We start from the raw sequence: 18,861 nt of genomic DNA, 5'->3' as shown, positions 1-18,861 counted from the left end.
ATTTAATAAAGCCTTTATAAAAAGGATAGCCAGAATAGGTAGGTTTGAAGAGATTACTCCATTGCTTACAGCTAATAACAACTATAAAACAAGAAAGGAGCTATATACGTATATACCCTTGCAGTAATCAAATATGTCGAATCAAGTACTACAACATCGAAGCTCTGTCGTTTTTTCTATGAAGTTTCTGTATTTGCGAAGATTGTTCATGCGAAAGATATATATAGTCGTTGGTTTTGATAAAATTAAATTTGAAATTCAAGAGTCATTAGAAAACTTTATATTTTTTAATATTATATTTATACCCTTGCAGAGCAAAGGGTGTTATAATTTCAGTCAGAAGTTTGCAACGCAGTGAAGGAGGCACCTCAGACCCTATAAAGTATACAAATTCTTGATCAGCACCACGATTTGAATCGAAATCCGTCCGTACGTCTGTCCGTCTGTCCGGCGGTCCGTCTGTTTGTTTACTTGTCTCTCAGTTTTAAAGCTATCTTACTGAAACTTTCCCAAAAGTTGTGTAGTTATTGCACGCAGTATATAAGTCGGAACGAGCCGGATCGGCCGACTATATCGGATAGCTCCCATACGAGAGATTGATAAAATAAAATTCTTACTCTGTTGTTTTTGATCGGATCGACTTGGTTTCTTTCATATGGTGTTTATTAACTACTTTCGAATTTCGAATTAAATTTTATCAAAATCGGATAACTCTATCATATAGCTGCCATAGGAAAGATCGAAAAAAAAATATATAAATCACGTCCTTTGTGATAAATGGCTTTAGAAATCATTTTCATTTGTTAGCTCTTTATAAATAAATAAATAAAAACAAGAAAGCTAGCTTCGGCAAGCCGAAGCTTATATACCCTTGTAGTCGATCAAAATGCATAAGGGCGATATGCCACTTGTAAATCGAATAAAAATTAGAAAGGTTATGCGCCTAAAAGTGCTGGGATCTGATAATTTTTCTGCAAATCCATTTTGTGCAAATTTCGAAAGGGGGGAAAAAACAGAAAATCCGATTTTGGGGGTATTGAAAATTTGTGAGGTCATCACCCCACTCAAAACTGTTTCTCCGGCCCTGCATATAGAGTATATCGAAGAAAAACGAAGAGAAATCCCGCCTTTACCACGGCCCAATTAAATCAGTTTATATTTAAATAGACAGATATTAACTCTCCCAAATACTTCCCAAGTTAAGCATTTTCCAACTTAATGTAACAACTACTTAAATAATTATGAGATTATCATAAATAAATCTTTTCAGATTGGTACTTACTCAGTTAGCTCCTTGATCTGCACTGCAATCTTTCGTCTTCTTGAAGTAAGATAATCACCGCAACCACTTTATTCGCAACATTTACACTTAACACTTTACCCTGAAATTAAATAAAAAAACAAACAAAATATAATAAACTAGAGGTCCTGTGTCCGCTTCGCTGGTCAACACAATTTAACAACATAAAAGTCAATGTTGCAACATTTTTCAAATATATGGAAGTATAGAAAGATGGTGATTTAACACTTTTCCAGTTTTACTTTTCCACTTGCGCAGCACAATCCAGCCGTTTCTCTTTTAAACTTTAACGCACTGCAATATCGGTATATAGTCGCCATTGGTCCAATATCTAAATTTTCATTATCACTGTAGTTCGCAGTGGGGTCATATTGGAATGCCAAGCGATTGCATGATGCCAATGATCTCCATGTGCTCATTTGTCTTTCTTCGCTTAAGTTTTGTGAATATACTGGCTGCTGGCTTGGATGTCTGCGGCCAATGTTTGCACGTCGTCCTCTAAGCATTTTGGACTATGGACAGAGTGGTGAATTTATCCTCAAATGCACGATCCACATAATTTTCACAGTTCAACTTAAATTGAATAAAAATTCTTTTTTTTTCACAATTTCACAGTGAACACAAAAATTGAGTTAAAATGCTATGGGAGCGTGTTTGTCAGTATGATGAGGTAGCAACTCACTTTATATGCGACAATATTGCAATTTTCTTACGGATCCCTAGTTTTTTTCAAAATAAATTATAGCCTATTTAACTCCACTATAGTATAGCTTTCTATCGGCGAAAGAATTTTTTAAATCGGACCAGTAGTTCCGGAGCCTATTCCCTGCAAACAAACAAACAAACAAACAAACAAACAAATTTTACCTCTTTATAATATTATTATAAATTATAATATTATAATTATAATATTATTAGTATATTAGTATATTAGTATTAGTATAGTATAGTTATAGTATAGTTATTAGTATAGATATAATATTAGTATAGATTAGTATAGATATTAGTATAGATTAGTATAGATAATATGTTACAAATAATAATAGTTAGAATTATTTTGTTAGTAAAAAAGGTATTTACCTCTTTGGGTTTTATATTCACTGCATCTTGAAGTACACTCCAAGTAGAAAGGTATAGTCATCACCTGTAATGAAAAGAAGCATTCCAAAATATTAGTTAAATTATTTTATACAAATCGGTTGTTTAAAAAATACATACCCCAATGAGGTGATGCACTGCATCCTGGAGTGGAGTTCAATAGAAGATCACGCCATTCATAACTGATCCTGCAGTCTGTTGTCCAGTCCATTTATGTGGTGTCAGCATACTATATATCTCCGATAACCGCATTCTTACAACTATTCTTACTACATATATTTATATTATATGTCCCTACTTGTTTACAATTATTAATTGTGTTTGATTTTCATGTACTTCAAGTTCAATATTTGATAAAATTTACCTTTCAAATTTCTTTCATGTTCTTGAAAACTTTCAGATCTTTATCTGTTGCTTTTAATTTCTTTGTCAAAATATTTATGATTTCTTAAAATATATAACTTAATTATTTATTGTCTAAAGGATGTACTCACTGCGTAATAACCTTGGTGCAGTGCATCCTGATGTCGAACTTAAAGTTACAAGTTGGATGGTCTCACCAATTATTTTCTGCAATCAGCCAAATACACAACCAAAAACCTGATAAAAAAAAATAAAAAAAATTGAATTAATTAACTGCATTTTTTTTACAAAAGCCACGTCATCACATAATTAAAAAAAACTGCAACTCACCTTTTCCGGTTTGGATGCCCTGCATCCTGGAGTCCACTACATGCAGGAAGGGATCGGGCACCTTTAAGTTCATGCCAAGTCAGGTCATGATGCAGTGCATCCTAGGAGGAGTCGACCCATGGTCCACTGCATCCGGGAGTGGACTCCAGTAGGAGGAGTCGACCCAAGATGCACTGCATCCGGGAGTGGACTCCAGTAGGAGGAGTCGACCCATGATGCACTGCATCCGGGAGTGGACTCCAGTAGGAGGAGTCGACCCATGGTGCACTGCATCCGGGAGTAGACTCCAGTAGGAGGAGGAGTTGGCCAGATACTCTCTCCCACTCTGGAACCACGACACTAACACACACGCACACACACACACTTCCAGAGACCGGAAAAAGTTTCTTAGAGAAACTGCCGGTCATCCCGGAGAAATGAGAAATTGGCCAAAATCAAGGGGTATCCCACTACGAATCTGCCAGAACCACTTGGGAATTATAGGTGCAAGAAAACGAAAAAAATAATTAATTATCATTGTCGCTGACGTGGCCATAATAATTTAATTAACATTTAGTTAACATTACATTTACATTATATTAAATTAACATTATTTCAACATTAAATTAACATTATATTAATATTAAATGGATTTTAATTAACATTTTACATTTAAAATAGTTTTTTTTACCTGTTGCATTTTGATTGATTGGTGTTGTTGTTTTATTAAAACAGCTTTTAAAAAATATATCCTCACATTTATTTAATCACTTTATTTGAACATTGGCATTCCCCTTTATCTACTATTTGTATGCCCTCGCAGAGTGTTCTAATTTAATTAATATAGATTGCTTTTAAATATTTAAAGATTTAATATATATCGCCTTTGCTCTGCAAGGGTATAAAAAGCAGAAACAATTAGAAATTATAACGGGACATCTCCTGGAATAGGCTATGAGGTCTGCTTTCGCAGTGTGACGTCGGCATTGCACTTCGACTCTCTCTCTCTCTCTCTCTCTAGCAACGTTGTTAAGGCGACAGCTAAAACTAACAAAGAGTAGTGACAGTGTAAGATCCTTCGTGTCTGAGGTGTCTCCTTCACTGCGTTGCAAACTTCTGACTGAAATTATAATACCCATTGCTCTGCAAAAGTATAAAAAAAAATTAATTTTTCGAGAAAAAAAATGTATGCCCTCGTTTGACCACCAGCTCAAATTGAAGATTCTAAAAAAAATTATTTGACCATGAGGGACTGATATTACGGTACTCTCCGCTCTCTACACAAAAAAATTTTCCTTGAGTGCCCATCCCCGATGTATATGATAAGAGGGTGTGCATTCTCATCCTACACAACAGCGAGCTTAGACCACTTGGAGGTTGGTGTCGTCGGTGTGGTGTGGTTTCGAAAGCGGTGGTTCATGTCGTCCTTTATAAGAAAGTTTCACATCGCTCAAAAATTGTCAGGGGAAAAGTATGGACTTTGTGGTTGGTAAAGAACTTCGGTGTGGTTCCATTTGGAATCACGTGTAACATCTTTTAGACATTAAAAGGATACATTTATGGATGATAATCCATAATCGAGATACGATAATTATGGTATAGCTGGTTATAGCATGTTTAGTAAAGCTATGGGGTTGGTGTCTTTAGTTTGGTGTGGTTCTGTATGTGGTGGTTTGTGTCTCTAATTACAAAAAAGCTTTACATGGGTTTGTGATAATAAGAACATGTTTAACGATTATCCATAAACCAAATACGATTGTCACAGTATTTATACACGTTACTCTTAATGTAAAATACATATATGGTTGAAAAAATAGAACCAGGCCGAAGGTAGCACTTCCGTTTCTTTATAACGTAAGTACATTTACCATATATATTTTTGATAAGGATCAACAGACGATACTTCGTCTTGGAGTATAGGTATTGAACTTGCCAATTTATATCAGGTGCACGATATAGTTTGGAAAGAAAAACACAGACCGGCCAGATTGTGCTGATCAATAATATATACACTTTATGGGTTCGAAGGTGTTTCCTTAAACTCTTCTTTTAATTTGTCCTTACTATACCTTTTTATACTCAGATAAAGATTGGATATCGCATATAGGGCTTATCTCTGAAGGTCCTTCTCAAAAAGGTGTCTGGCGGTGAAATATCTCCGATCCAAATTATCTTAAATTTAAAATACCGAAAAGGATTACTTAAAGGATAGATAAATACAGGTTATGACAGATGGAATAGTCAAAATTTTGATTTTAGACAAAATGGCGGCTTCCCAACCAAAACCATGTTTTTAGAATATAGAGTTTTCTAATGACTTTTGAGTTTCAAATTAAATTTTATCAAAATCGGACGACTATATATAGCTGTCATATGAACCATCGTTTTAATGACTTCATTTATAATTAGAAAGATATTTAAAATAAACCATTCCACAAGCCAAAACAAAACAACAAAACGGATAAAAAAAATATCTGTTTGAATTGCTGGGAAATTCACTCGACCTATGACCTATTCCAGTCAAATAAATGTATTAAGCTAACTTGTACCTCTGTGAAAACACAAATATTTTCATAATTTAATTGCAATGTTACCACAGGCCTAGCAATAAAATGAAAAGAAAAAAACATTAAACAGTTCTTTCTTTTTCGTGGGTTTGCGAGAATTCTGGCCAATAAATAGATCAGAAAATAACAGTTTTGCTGTACTATATTCACTGTTCAATAATAAAGGGCTTATTCTTAAGGTACTGGTTTATTTAATGTAGTTATTATTGAACAAAACTCATTCGACTTCCTCTACAACCTCGTAACAGTGGCTAAATAATAGTGATTCAATAGTGTGCCACAGTGCCATTCCTAATGCGTTGTTTGCCAAGTGAAACCAAATAATACAATTTTTTAGATTATAAGCTATGGGATATCTAAGTGAAAACAGTGGCTTGAAAGTCTTAAAGGTTGAATAGAACAATAAATCGTGCTTTGTGAGTCATAGAGTCATATGTAAGTTAACATTTCAATAGGTTGTCAAGATTAAGAGAGTAAGTTTATCAAGTTTTTTAGAAGTTTACATTTTGAAGTTCACTTTGCAGAGCTCTGACCTACAATTGGTTCTTTCGCTGAAAAAACAGATTACTTCTCTATCCTCGGCCAACTCTTTCAACTTTTAGTAACTCTTCATCAAAAGGCTGTATTAAACATTTTTGTGTGTACCCGCCCACGGTATCTGCAAATAATTGGCATAAGGCACTCTTTGTAACCCTCCGCTGAGGGAACCGACCCATTTACCTCTCGTAGTTGTTGTTGGTTAAGAAACGTCTAATGCTCAGGCTGATTCAAAAAAGTCGTCAGCCACAGATTCCGTCCTTATTGAGGTCAAACAAAGAACAGAAGGAGATCACAACTGAAGATGGTGCACGAAAGACGGGACGGTAATATAGCTTAGGGAACAAAGAGTAGGGACTCTGCTCAAAACCACAGCCGATGCCGACAAGGCTTTGTAACAAACAAAAGAGGTCAAAATTGTTACACTAAACACCCGAGCACCTATGAATAGTTTTCATCCTCCGCTGCTTAGGGGTGCGAGGGGTGCGAGGGGGGTTATTACCCTACTACTACCCTACCCTCGACGCAAACAATTAGAAGGCTGCATTGTGTGTGGATTTGCGCTTGAACAAAACTGCATGATCTTTGCCTTTGTATTTTGTAGTATCAGGGCGGGATGTATATTTTCATGTATTCAAACACACATAAATTTGTTGGGAGAAGCGCTGATAGGAAATGTTTTTAGAAGGCATCTGGCTAGGGTTTTTTTATTAATTTAAACAGTTTTGGGTAGCGATAAAATGAATTCTACTAAACGCAATCAGAAAATAACTGTAACTGCATAATATTGCATATATATATTGTAGCAAGCAGCCCTATGTACATATACCTATTATTAAGCACTGCTTGATAAGCAGTTAACGTTATTGTATATTCCTTGAGTTAAGTCATCGTTCATGTCCCTTACTCCTTACTCCTTTAAGAAACACCATGTAAACCCTTCTCTAAGTATGTATGTACGTCTCTCTCTTGCAGATACGAGATTGGGAAATAGGCTAAGCATTAACAGTTATAATGAAATAAAGATCACTTTTGCTGCGACCACAGAAGAGAAAACACCCTGATTTTACCACTACAATATATATATATATATAATGATCATATATATATATATATATATTGATCAGATACATATTCTAAATTAAATATGCCAAAAGAGTCTTTAAAATTTGAATATTGGGGCCCTATTACACAAAAGTTCTTTACTTCCTGGAAGATTAGACTCCGGTGGGCGGAGACCTGTGACTCCCGCTGAAGAAAGCACGCGTCTCGTATTATTCACCGGATACGGAAATATTACTTTAAATAACTGCGCACCATCACGAAGAAGAGTTCTGGGATAAGCCAGGGTTCGCTAAGGGACTGAAAGTGTGTACGAAGCCACGTTTCCAACTGTCCTTGGGCTTATTAAGTGGTCCTGGTGAGGGTAGTGGCGTGTGCACGGGAAATTAACAAAGGAGCGTGCAGAATCTGATTCGTAATGTTTGCTTATTCCCGCTTATTAATTTATTGCTTAAGTTGTAAATGTCTTAATACAACTGCTGTATTAAATAAAAGGCTTTCCTATGCGAAAAAAGTAAATACAAACTGAATTCCATGCTATTTTGATCTTTTATTTGGCAAATCAGGCTCCAAAAATTATACGTAGCTATCAGTAGTGGGAGCTTAAACAAATTGGAGCCAAACAGATGTTCTGACAGATGGTATTATATATGTGCTTATTATTGTTCCGATTTCATATAGAAGTCGTGATACCTTAACGCAATTTCAATGCAATTTTCTTTGTATTTCACCTTAAAATAGAAGTATCCGAAATAACTTATTTTAACTTAACGTATAAATTGACTTTTATTTTTAAATCTCAGCGATTTGATGTTATCTAGATTGTGTCTGTTTTTATTATGAGCAAATAGAGCTGATGTGGATATTTCTCGATATTTCTACGATTCTTAGAGCCAACAACCCAATCAAGCTCAACATCTTATTTCATTTTAATTGGAACAACAGAAGCTCGAGACTTTTTCCTGACAACGTCAGGATTTTTTCTATCTAAGCTTTAAGGAGCAACCTTGACAGAAACAACTTTTTTTGATATATTACAGTAGAGTTTTACGTCGTTATACCCGGAAGACGCACTAACCAAAAGGAGCAAAAAACATGTTTTTGGTTTATTTTAAAACTAAAACCAACAGAGAGTAGTGAAAGTTTATAAACCTTCGTGTGGTGCCGATCACTAATAAGTAGATCAATTTGTTGGCATTAATTCATATAAGTTTGTATGGGGACCTACCAAGCCATCGAGTATTCGTCGCAAAACCCGGACGGACACTACAAGCGGAGTCGTTATAACAAGATTATACTGTATTTCAGCAAATTTTTGAGTGTCGAGGTAAATGCATGATTGCTGAACAACGGAAAAAAATGGTTGAAAGAATCTTACTAACAAAAGGGAAAATTGTTGTTACCATAAACTATTTCTATATAAACTAGTTTTCAGCCTTAAAGCTAGGCCGGATCGGAAGACTAAATAAAATAAGGAAAGGAAGTTAGCTTCGGCAAACCGAGGCTTATTTATCCTTGCAAGTCATCGAATATGTCGAACAAAATACGTATGGTCTAAAGAACATGTCGATTTTTATACCCTTGCAGAGCAAAGGGTATTATAATTTTGGCCAGAAGTTTGCAACGCAGTGAAGGAGACACCTCAGACCCCATAAAGTATATATATTCTTGATCAGCATCACGATCTGAGTCGAAATACGTCTGTACGTCTGTCCGTCTGTCTGTCTGTCCGTCTGTCCGTCTGTCCGTCTGTCCGTCTGTCCTCCTGTCCGTTTCTGCCTAAACTAGTCTCTCAGTTTTAAAGCTATATTGCTGAAACTTTCCCAAAAGATGTGTAGTTATTGCACGCAGTATATAAGTCGGAACGAGCCGGATCGGCCGACTATATCGGATAGCTCCCATACAAGAGGTCAAAAAAATAAAGGATAAAAAATTATTACGCCGTTGTTTTTGATCAGATCGACTTGAATTCTTCAAGATGGCGTTTTCTAACGGTTATTAAATTTCGGATTAAATTTTATCAAAATCGAATAACCCTATCATATAGCTGCCATAGGAAAGATCTAAAAATATATATAGAAATAATGGCAAAATAATCATAACGTTGTTGTTTTTTATTCCACGAGCATGATTTTTACAACATCGACTTTATGAACTACCCTTGAACCGAGAAAAAATTTCATCAAAATCGGACGACTATATCATATAGCTGCCATATGAACAATAGTCGAAAATATGGAAAATTAATAGAAAAGTCGTCATAGCTTCGGTGTTGTTAGCCTTTATGTATTTTGTTCGATATGTTTGATGACTGCAAGGGTATATAAGCTTCGGCTTGCCGAAGCTAGCTTCCTTTCTTGTTCTATTAAGTTTCAATAGTTTCGATGACTGTTCATATGACAGCTATATGATATAGTCGCCAGTTTTGTAAGAAAATTTATTCCGGAATTCAAGAGTCCTTAGAAAACTCTATGTTCCAAAAATTATGCTTGTGTGATAAAAACAACGATATTATAATTTTTTTCCGTTAATTTCCGTTATAGATAGATTTTTATATATAGATATATACAGTGGTGGCCATAAGTATTTTGTCAAAATAAAAGTGAAATATACTCGAAACCTGAACTCGCTTCTTTTAACTTTTGGTATCAATGGAAAGGTAATTCAAATGCCTTTTGAATGATACCATACTTTTCTCAACTCATTCGATATTTATTGAACAGGGCAATTTTAAAAAAAAAAAAAAAAAAAACTTTTTCCCTCGGCTTCAAAACTAAAATTTTTGGATGCAAAAAGTTTCTTTAATCAAAAATAATAGGAACTGCAAAAAGAATTTTTCAAAAATAATTTTTCTTCTATTTTTTATGATTTTTTGAAGGTGACAATGTCGGAAAAAGTTTGTATGGAAAAGAGAAAAATATGGCTGAAATGCGTATTTCTAGTCATTTTCAAAAAATTATTAAAAATAGAAAAAAAATTATTTTTGAAAAATTCTTTTTGCAGTTCCTATTATTTTTGATTAAAGAAACTTTTTGCATCCAAAAATTTTAGTTTTGAAGCAGAGGGAAAAAGTTTTTTTGACTTTTTTTTTAAATTGCCCTGTTCAATAAATATCGAATGAGTTAAGAAAAGTATGGTATCATTCAAAAGGCATTTGAATTACCTTTCCATTGATACCAAAAGTTAAAAGAAGCAAGTTCAGGTTTCGAGTATATTTCACTTTTATTTTGACAAAATACTTATGGCCACCATTGTAGATATAGATTTGTTGTATCTCTCCTGCGGCAGCTAAATGAAATTGTTGTCCAATTTTGATACTCTCTGCAAGGGTATAGTAATACGAAATTAATACGCCTTTGTTTTTTATCATAGAGCCATAATTTTTGGCTGATTGTCTTATGAATCTTTAATCTAAATCAACTTAGTTGACGCAACAGCACAGTATGACAGCTATTTGATATGGTTGCCCGATCCGTATATACATGCCTACAAACTACCTGCAATAGCAACCAGTTTTTGAGTACAGGTTTAGAAAAATATCTCTAAAGATAAGAGATTAATTTTGAGTAGAAGCAGACAAATGGAAGGACTGACATGCTTATATCTGGTGAAATTGAGTCAACCTTTACTTTGTGGGTTCCTATGTGGGCACCCTACTATCTGAAAATATGATACTTAATGCAATGGTATAGCATCGTTATTGTTTATCATAATCGGAAAATGAATATAAAATTAATGAACATCAAACGTAGCTTTTCCTTCTATAAACCTTATACGATACGTAGCTGCTGCAGAAAACAATTAATTGGGAATTCGAGTTTTTGGTTAGCTGCCCTCATTGAAGAACTATATATAATACAATTCTCGTGAAGAAATCGCTTTAATAACATTAAGCTGGGACTCTTTGGAGCGGGTACATTGCGTTGCGTTGACAACTCTTAGCAGAAAAGTGGCCAGCCGATAGAAATGCGAGCGTTTAAATCTCTATTTACTGCACCTCGTATCCAGCAGCGCATTGCGGGTGTGGAGTTTGCTCGAGTTGCTGTTTTTGAATAGGGCTGACGTTTTACATCATCATCATCATCGACACACGTCCCTCGTTCATTCCCATCCTCGTTTATAAGCGATGCTCAAGCAGTCGTTCAGCCACACTCGAAAAAATATCTATCATTTGTAGTATCTAATAAGAGCAGTAAAATGTATGTTTACAACAGTTAATATTGATTTATTAGTTTTAAACACACACTAAATGTGTGTTCTTCGGGGGGATATGTAACTCACTTGTATCGCAAAACGAAAAGTATCTTAAACCCCAGTGGTTATAACGTGTTACTTGGCAGGGATCCTATCAAAACAAAAATTGTCTGTCATTACCTATGTCATATAATTTACTTATTATCTTTAATTAGATAGATTGTAAATAAATATAAAAAAAAAAAAAATTTGGCAGGGATGTTAAGGACAGTTTTACGAACTTTACCTAGACAAGAAACCAATTCATGAACTCCTTGGACGGTCGCAGTTTATTTCAGAAAGCACCTTGATTTTTGTTTGATTCTTATTCATTCGATTTTATCAACTTATTGCTTCAAAAAAAGTATATTTCACCAATTTTAAAAAATTTCGTAAAGCAGCACATTATTCTTAATAATGTCAAAAGGCTTTAAAAACAAAAAACATTGAAAGCTTTACAAATGTTGATCAGAAGGTTACAACATCCTCATTTTTGTGAGCTACATTTAAGTTTTCTTACTTATAAAAAGATTTTAAGAATCAATCAATTCATACTTGCTAAAGTTCAGCTAATTCTTGTTTCCTATTCGAATGGCAAACATTTTTGAAGCTAAGTATTTGTGGCCTTCCTGCCCGTTACTAACTAACCTTTTTTCTGAGTGTGCCCAAGTCAGTGCCACCCACCACCGCCTGCCGTTGCCAGCGAACTCCAAGGGCCGCCTCAAACAGCCGCCTGCCACGTGGCGCTGACAAACTGCTTAAACACGCCATTGATGATTCAAATATAGACTGGTTGGGCCTCCCGCCGTCGGCCGCCGCTTTCCTTTTTTTCGCGCTCGACAAATTACACACTTTGCGGCATTTTGCGCTTTTAACAATTTTATTGTTATCGATCGTTGGTCGCCAGGCTGCCAATTACCAAGTGCTAAAGCAGACAAATTCTAATTGTGCCGACGGAGCTCGGAACTATATTGTTATTTAACACACGGATCCAGTTCTTAATTACACATATGGGTTTCCAGACTTTTGGAAGCCTTATCCATACTACTTTAACTGAACGAAATGTTAAAACCCCATTGTTTTTTATTTTTTAAACTTATTGTGGGTATTTTGCTTCTAGAATTATTGTGAAATTTACTGTCGATATTATTTCTATTAAACAAATAATAGGAAAGATCGAAATACAACTGTGGACCGTAGAACTTAAATTCTTCTTAAATAATCTACATCCTTTAAGGTGAACTGTCAACCTATATAAACGATACACCCGCTCGTACACTGAATAACAAAAATTGATAACGATCTTATTTGATGGATTTCTTCTGTGCTGTCAGTTTTCAACACAAATACGTTATCACAAAAATCAAATCAACTGGCCCCTGTTTGGAAAGACAGGTGACTTTAGATACACATTACCCCTGCGGAACATCTTATAACTTCAGGCAAAAGCGGCATATGGAAGTACACACCTCTGCCCCCATAGCCTGAATATATTTCTCATCTGCGATTTAGACATGTACGCTTGTCCTTCTATATGATTCTATGCAAACAAGACGCACAGTTTCTCTCTGAAACTTTACAAAAAGTTTTGTAGACATTGCGGCCCGGTTCGGAATAGTATAATATATTATATACTATAAGGTATAACTGCCAAATGAAAGTTTATATTTCGAATTCAAGTTATTAATAAGAGAGGAAGCTAGCTTCGGCAAGTTCCAAAAGAAGCTGTGCAGATTAGTCCTAAAGAAAAAGAGAACTGTTTGTATTGTATTTTGAAATTTATAAGTAAATCGTAAAAGGAACATTTGTAACCCCATAAAGAATATATATTTCTGATCAGCATCATAATACAACTCAATGTATTTCTATCTTTCCCAGTACCGTATAAATACATGGGTAGCACTTACTACCTAATGAAGTACATAAATTCTGGGTCGAGTACATATATGTGGGTCCGTCCATAAGAGAACTTTCCGTCGTAAAAACTATAAAACTTAAGACTTGGGACAAATATAACGATTTAAAACCGAAAGAAGTTTTGAAAAAAGTGCCACTTCTCTGTTTTCTCAGTTTTGGCGTCAAAGCATTTTTGATTAATTGTAAACAGGTATTAAATACGAAGCTAATGCCGTTTTTAAAACTTTGCCACGCCTACGCTATCGCCTCTTTCTGCACCCACAAGACCATTTGAGGTTTCAGCTCTGCTGTCGGTATGAACGTACAGATTTAAAAGTTGAAACGCCTACTGGCATTGTTTATCTAAGAATGGGTATTCAATGGTCGAAGCACTCGACTGTAGCGTTCCTTCTTGCTTTATATATGTTTTTCGCTACGCAATTTAAGTGGTACAGCATTTAAGACCGTCGATTTGGAATTAAAATACACAGTAAAAAATACACAGAGAATGGCGCAAATCTATGTTAACAATATTTTTGTGGGTCGAATGGTCAATACCATCAGCATAAGTTGTCGTACTTCATTGGTACTTTCGACATTGCCACTTCTGACTTAAATTATAATACGCTCTGAAAAAGAATAAATATAATATAATAACATATTCGATGACTGCAAGGGTATCTTATATATAGCTTCCTTTTTTGTTTAATCACAACTCTTGTTTTCGTGATACTTAATATTTTATCCATAACCAACTGTTAACAGAAGGTTGTATAATTTAAATCGTATCTATTGCTCTCGGGGAACAAATTAAATTATTGTATAACAAATGTTTCGTCAATTTTCATGAATTCAAAACCATTGAGATGAAATAATGAAAATCCCAAAAAACAATCAAAGAGATACCCATACCCAACTCGCAACCCTGTCTATGGTCCCTTGTCCTGTTTCTTTTCTTCCACCAGAAATACAACCCTGGCCCTACAAATATATTTCGGTCTGCCCCTGACCCTTTTGTGTGTTTGACTTGGGGTTGGGGTTGGGGTTGTCGTCTATGGACGCGTGCGTGATTGTTGGTGAGCCACACACATTTGCGTCACTTCAGCATTAAAATGAAAAGTAGGCGTATCTCGTCTGATGAAGTTAAATTAGCGAACTCTTATTTTATCGGAGTTTCGAGATTTCTGCTTTTGGCAGTTGCGATATAATTTTTAAGTTCGGTGACTATCAGTACTTATCTTAGCTTCGCAGAAAGCGAATTCGGAGGTTGAACAGTTCAAAATTAATAGAATCTATTTAATTATTTTGTTTAAGGAAAATTTAGTTTTTTTTATAATGTAAGATCTGTAATAAACAGAGCTTTATTACTTTTAAAACGAATGCAATAATAAAAAAAAGCAACACCGAACTAATTTAAGCAACAATGCGATGCGATGCGCCCTAACTTGTCCCATGGACGAAGACGATGACAATTACAATGAGGATTTAGCCGTGGCTGCGGTGGATGGTCGTCCTCATCAGGGGCAGACTGAGACTGAGGCACAAATCGCTTGGTTGTAGCCGGAGCTGCCACTTCACTGAGCAATTAGCTATCCGACCGGAAAAGGAAAAGGGGAGCTTCAGCTTCAGCAGCAGCATCAAGCAGAAATGATCAAACTAAATTTGTGAGCTCTGAACCCCAGCTTTAGCAATTGGATTTAGTATTAACGTAAGAAGCTGTCAGTCCCTTTTTGTTACTCAAAACTCCGTCGGCAATATATGTATATTTTTCCTTTTATAAAATAGTCCATAGTTATATAAGATTTTTCGTAACAAAGTGATAAATGTGCTAAATACGTGAATATTCAATTATAAAGAAGTTATGAAGATTTTGTTTTAACGTCTCCGATTGTTCCTTTGGCAGCTATATAGTGTATTTTGCTCGACATTTGCGTTGAGTATATAAGCATAAGCATAGTTTATTATAATTTCAGACCTGATAGGGTATATATATTCTTAATCAGCATTTAAATCAATCTAGACAGGTACGTCCGTTCGTTTTCCCGTTGGTCCGTCTTCCTGTTTCTATATAATGATAATAAAATATATAATGATGATACATAATGATATAAAACGGAATGGGCAGGATCGGAAGACAATCTCGGATATCTCCCGTAGGAGAGACCGAAAAAACATCGCAAAAAAACTTATAACCCCGATGTTTTTTATCAAACGGGCATAGTTGATTTTTCGTTGATTGATTTCTAAAGACTCTTGAGTTTCGAACTGGATTTCAGAAAAACATATAGCTAGTTTTTTTTTTAATCAAACAAGCATGATTTTTCAAGTTTCTAGTTTTTATAGTCTAATGAGTCTTCAATTTCGGATTAATTTTCATAAAAATCGGACAAGTATATACATACATATATAGGTCTCGCAGGACAATTGTTGTAATAACCGCTCGGCATTTATGAATTTTGCTCGATATTAAGCCGTTCCTTCCGGTAATTGATATTAAAAAGTTATTTATATAAACCCGCAACCAAGGTATATAGCTGTCATAGAAAAAAAGTTTAACATTTAATGGAAAAATCACAAAACTAGAAATAAACTATAAGTAACTTTTTTTGTGAGATATAAACAAAAGAGGGTACATACATAATATTCTTAAAGGATTGGTGGATTCTATGCCGGATCGCCTTAACAAAGTTATAATACCAAAAGGAAAGCATATAAACTATTAAAATAACTAAAAAGATAAAAAATACTTACATAGATATTGATATTATAGGAAATACTGAAAATGTATATATACTTATTTCCTATGAACTATTATTAATTAATTCAGTTCTTTAATAAGTTGAAGAAAATAAAAGTTGGATTGATTTGTTTTGTTTAAATCGTTTTTTTGTTAAAAATATCAATGTACATATACTTATTTCCCTGAGGTACATGCCCTTATTGACGATTATGTTTTATAAAAATATTATATGGCCCTCGAGACAAAGCAACTAGCCCCCAGCCCCAGTTCCAGTCGCAAAACAACAAGTGTTGTTGACAGCCTCACTTTCCGCATTTCATTTTATGTCATTAGGTTTGGAGTCGCAGAAACCACATTGTGAAAAATAACAGCTGATTCCCCCTTCCTTTTTGGTTTTGAGCTCGACATGCTTGTTCAAATCGTCGACTGGAACTAAATTGTGACATTTGATAAGAATTTTTCAGATAAATCTCGATCACCCAGACATAGTGGTGGGCCAATGTGCCAAATGCTTTGGTATTACGACGGTATTTAGATACCCAAAAATTAATTTGCTCTAGGAACTTCGTTCGTATATTTGCCACCCTGTTTCACAGCCAATTGTTATATTTTAACATTTCTTGTCTACAAATCGTGCATGGGAGTTTTAGCACTTGTTTCGAATTAATAAGTTGTTTAGTAGCGAGTTAATCAATTTTATGTTATCACAAAAATGTTGCAAATGTTACAACGTCAGCAACAAGGTGATCTTTATAGTAGTCTTCTAACTATGCCGAATATTCCGTAAATCTTTATATCCTTGTAGAGGTGATCTTTATAGTACTCTTCTAACTATGCCGAATATTCCGAATATCTTTATACCCTTGTAGAGGGAACTAAAATAACAGTCAGAAGTCTGCAACGCAGGGAAGAAGACCTCCCGACATCTTCTGAAATTAATAGAAAAAAAAAAAAAAATATAGAGCATCGTTGTTTTTAATCATACAAGCATCATTTGTTGTATATTGTCGAATTGTTGTCGAATTAAGTTTCATGGAAATCGGATAGCTATATCATATAGTTGGCTTAGGAACAATCGGTGAAAATATAGATAGTTAATAGAAAAAGTCGATGTGTTTTATCCTAATGCAATTATGTATGATCGACATCTATGATGACTGAAAGGGTTTATAAGCTGCTGATATAATAGTTTGATCTCTACAAAAACAATTGTTCAATACCTATTATCTTAGCAATGTGATAATAAATATGAAATGAATAAATAAATGTCATCAAAGCTATGACATTTTTTTGGCAACCCCACCGCTAGGATAAGTCGCTACTGGCTTATCATCAGTACGATCGAAAACCAAAAGATAAATGAATCCTCTCCAAAAAAAACTGTAGAGGCTCTATGCTCCCGGGTGGAGTTAAAGAATGTAATTTTTTTTTTTTTTTTTTTTTTATTACTTCTGTGGTAGCTCAATGATAATGTGGTCTGGACCCGGTCTTAAAACTGCTTTACGTAAGGTATTTAATTGATTTTAGGGAAAAAGAAAAAAATATATTGACCTTAAGACAACCCGAAATTTAAAATGAAATCGCCTGTACGCCTGTACTTGTTCTACAATTTTCACACCACAAAGTATGAAATAAATTAACGATTCTTTCACACATTCCAGGAAAATCAGATTCGTCACCTTCACAATGCGCCGTGAAATTTTTGGCACACGCAATAGGAATGACAAAAAGTCGATTCGGGAATGTTTCCCTTTGAAGAACCCCAGCGAACTGAATGCCAGCACTGACATAATGCAAGATATACGGTGGAGGAGAACGTTTCGAGATTCGTTGGTGCGTGTGACTTCAAAAATCCTAAAAACGTGTCGGACAGGATGTTGAAGGCAAGTAAGCTCAGTGGTTGCTATTGGGGGTTGTTGGGATCTGTGTATGCTGTAAGTTGGTGGTTCGATTTCTGTGAATAATAGATGGATAAGTCTGTAAAAGCTACATGCACGCGAACGTATTTATTTTGCATACTTCTTTGTTTTTAATCTTACAACATGATGCACTTAAATTTCAGTGCATCTTTGATAAATGTATTGGGTGCAACTCAAATACTTAGACACTTTAATGCGGCAATCGAAAATTAGTATAGAAAATCTTTTAGTGAGGCTGATTTAGAATGCCTTACAGGGTAGGATAAGTCGCGTTCACCACAATTTAATGCTGCTGAAACCCTGAAATTTTTTTATTCATTTTTTTACAATAGATATAATTGAATTCGAAAAACTTAAATGTGATCATCTTAATATTTAAGACAAGATGTTTTTTGAAGCCAATAAATGCAGTTAGTTTACAAAGGATCCTCATAAGTAAGCATATGCATACGCAGACAGATGAATGCGTATGTATACACATCTAAGTTTAAACGAATTCTGTTTTATTTGCCACCGTTATTATCACAGAATTCATAAAGTTAAAGTTGCCTACGTTTTAATAACCAACCAACACTTCAACAAGATTTCTGAAGGGATGGGGTGGATTTCTTTCTTCAGTAGTCGTCTCTTTCTAACCGAACTCTTATTGGCCCGCACCCTTGCGATGTGCTTCTATTTCCTCATTCAGTTGATGTCTCTACAGCTATCTCACTCCGGGACATGGAAAACAACGGAACCTTGTGCTCTTGATGACTACTAAGTGAAGGAGACAGCCAGAGCCGGTCTGTCAAAATGGCTGGCCGATGTTTTCGCTGTTGCTCTTGCGAGTGTTTTTTC

The sequence above is a fragment of the Drosophila ficusphila genome, unplaced genomic scaffold (genome assembly GCF_018152265.1).
Source record: "Drosophila ficusphila isolate 14025-0441.05 unplaced genomic scaffold, ASM1815226v1 contig_220, whole genome shotgun sequence".
Lineage (NCBI taxonomy): Eukaryota > Metazoa > Arthropoda > Insecta > Diptera > Drosophilidae > Drosophila > Drosophila ficusphila.
This window is presented reverse-complemented; position numbering follows the sequence as displayed.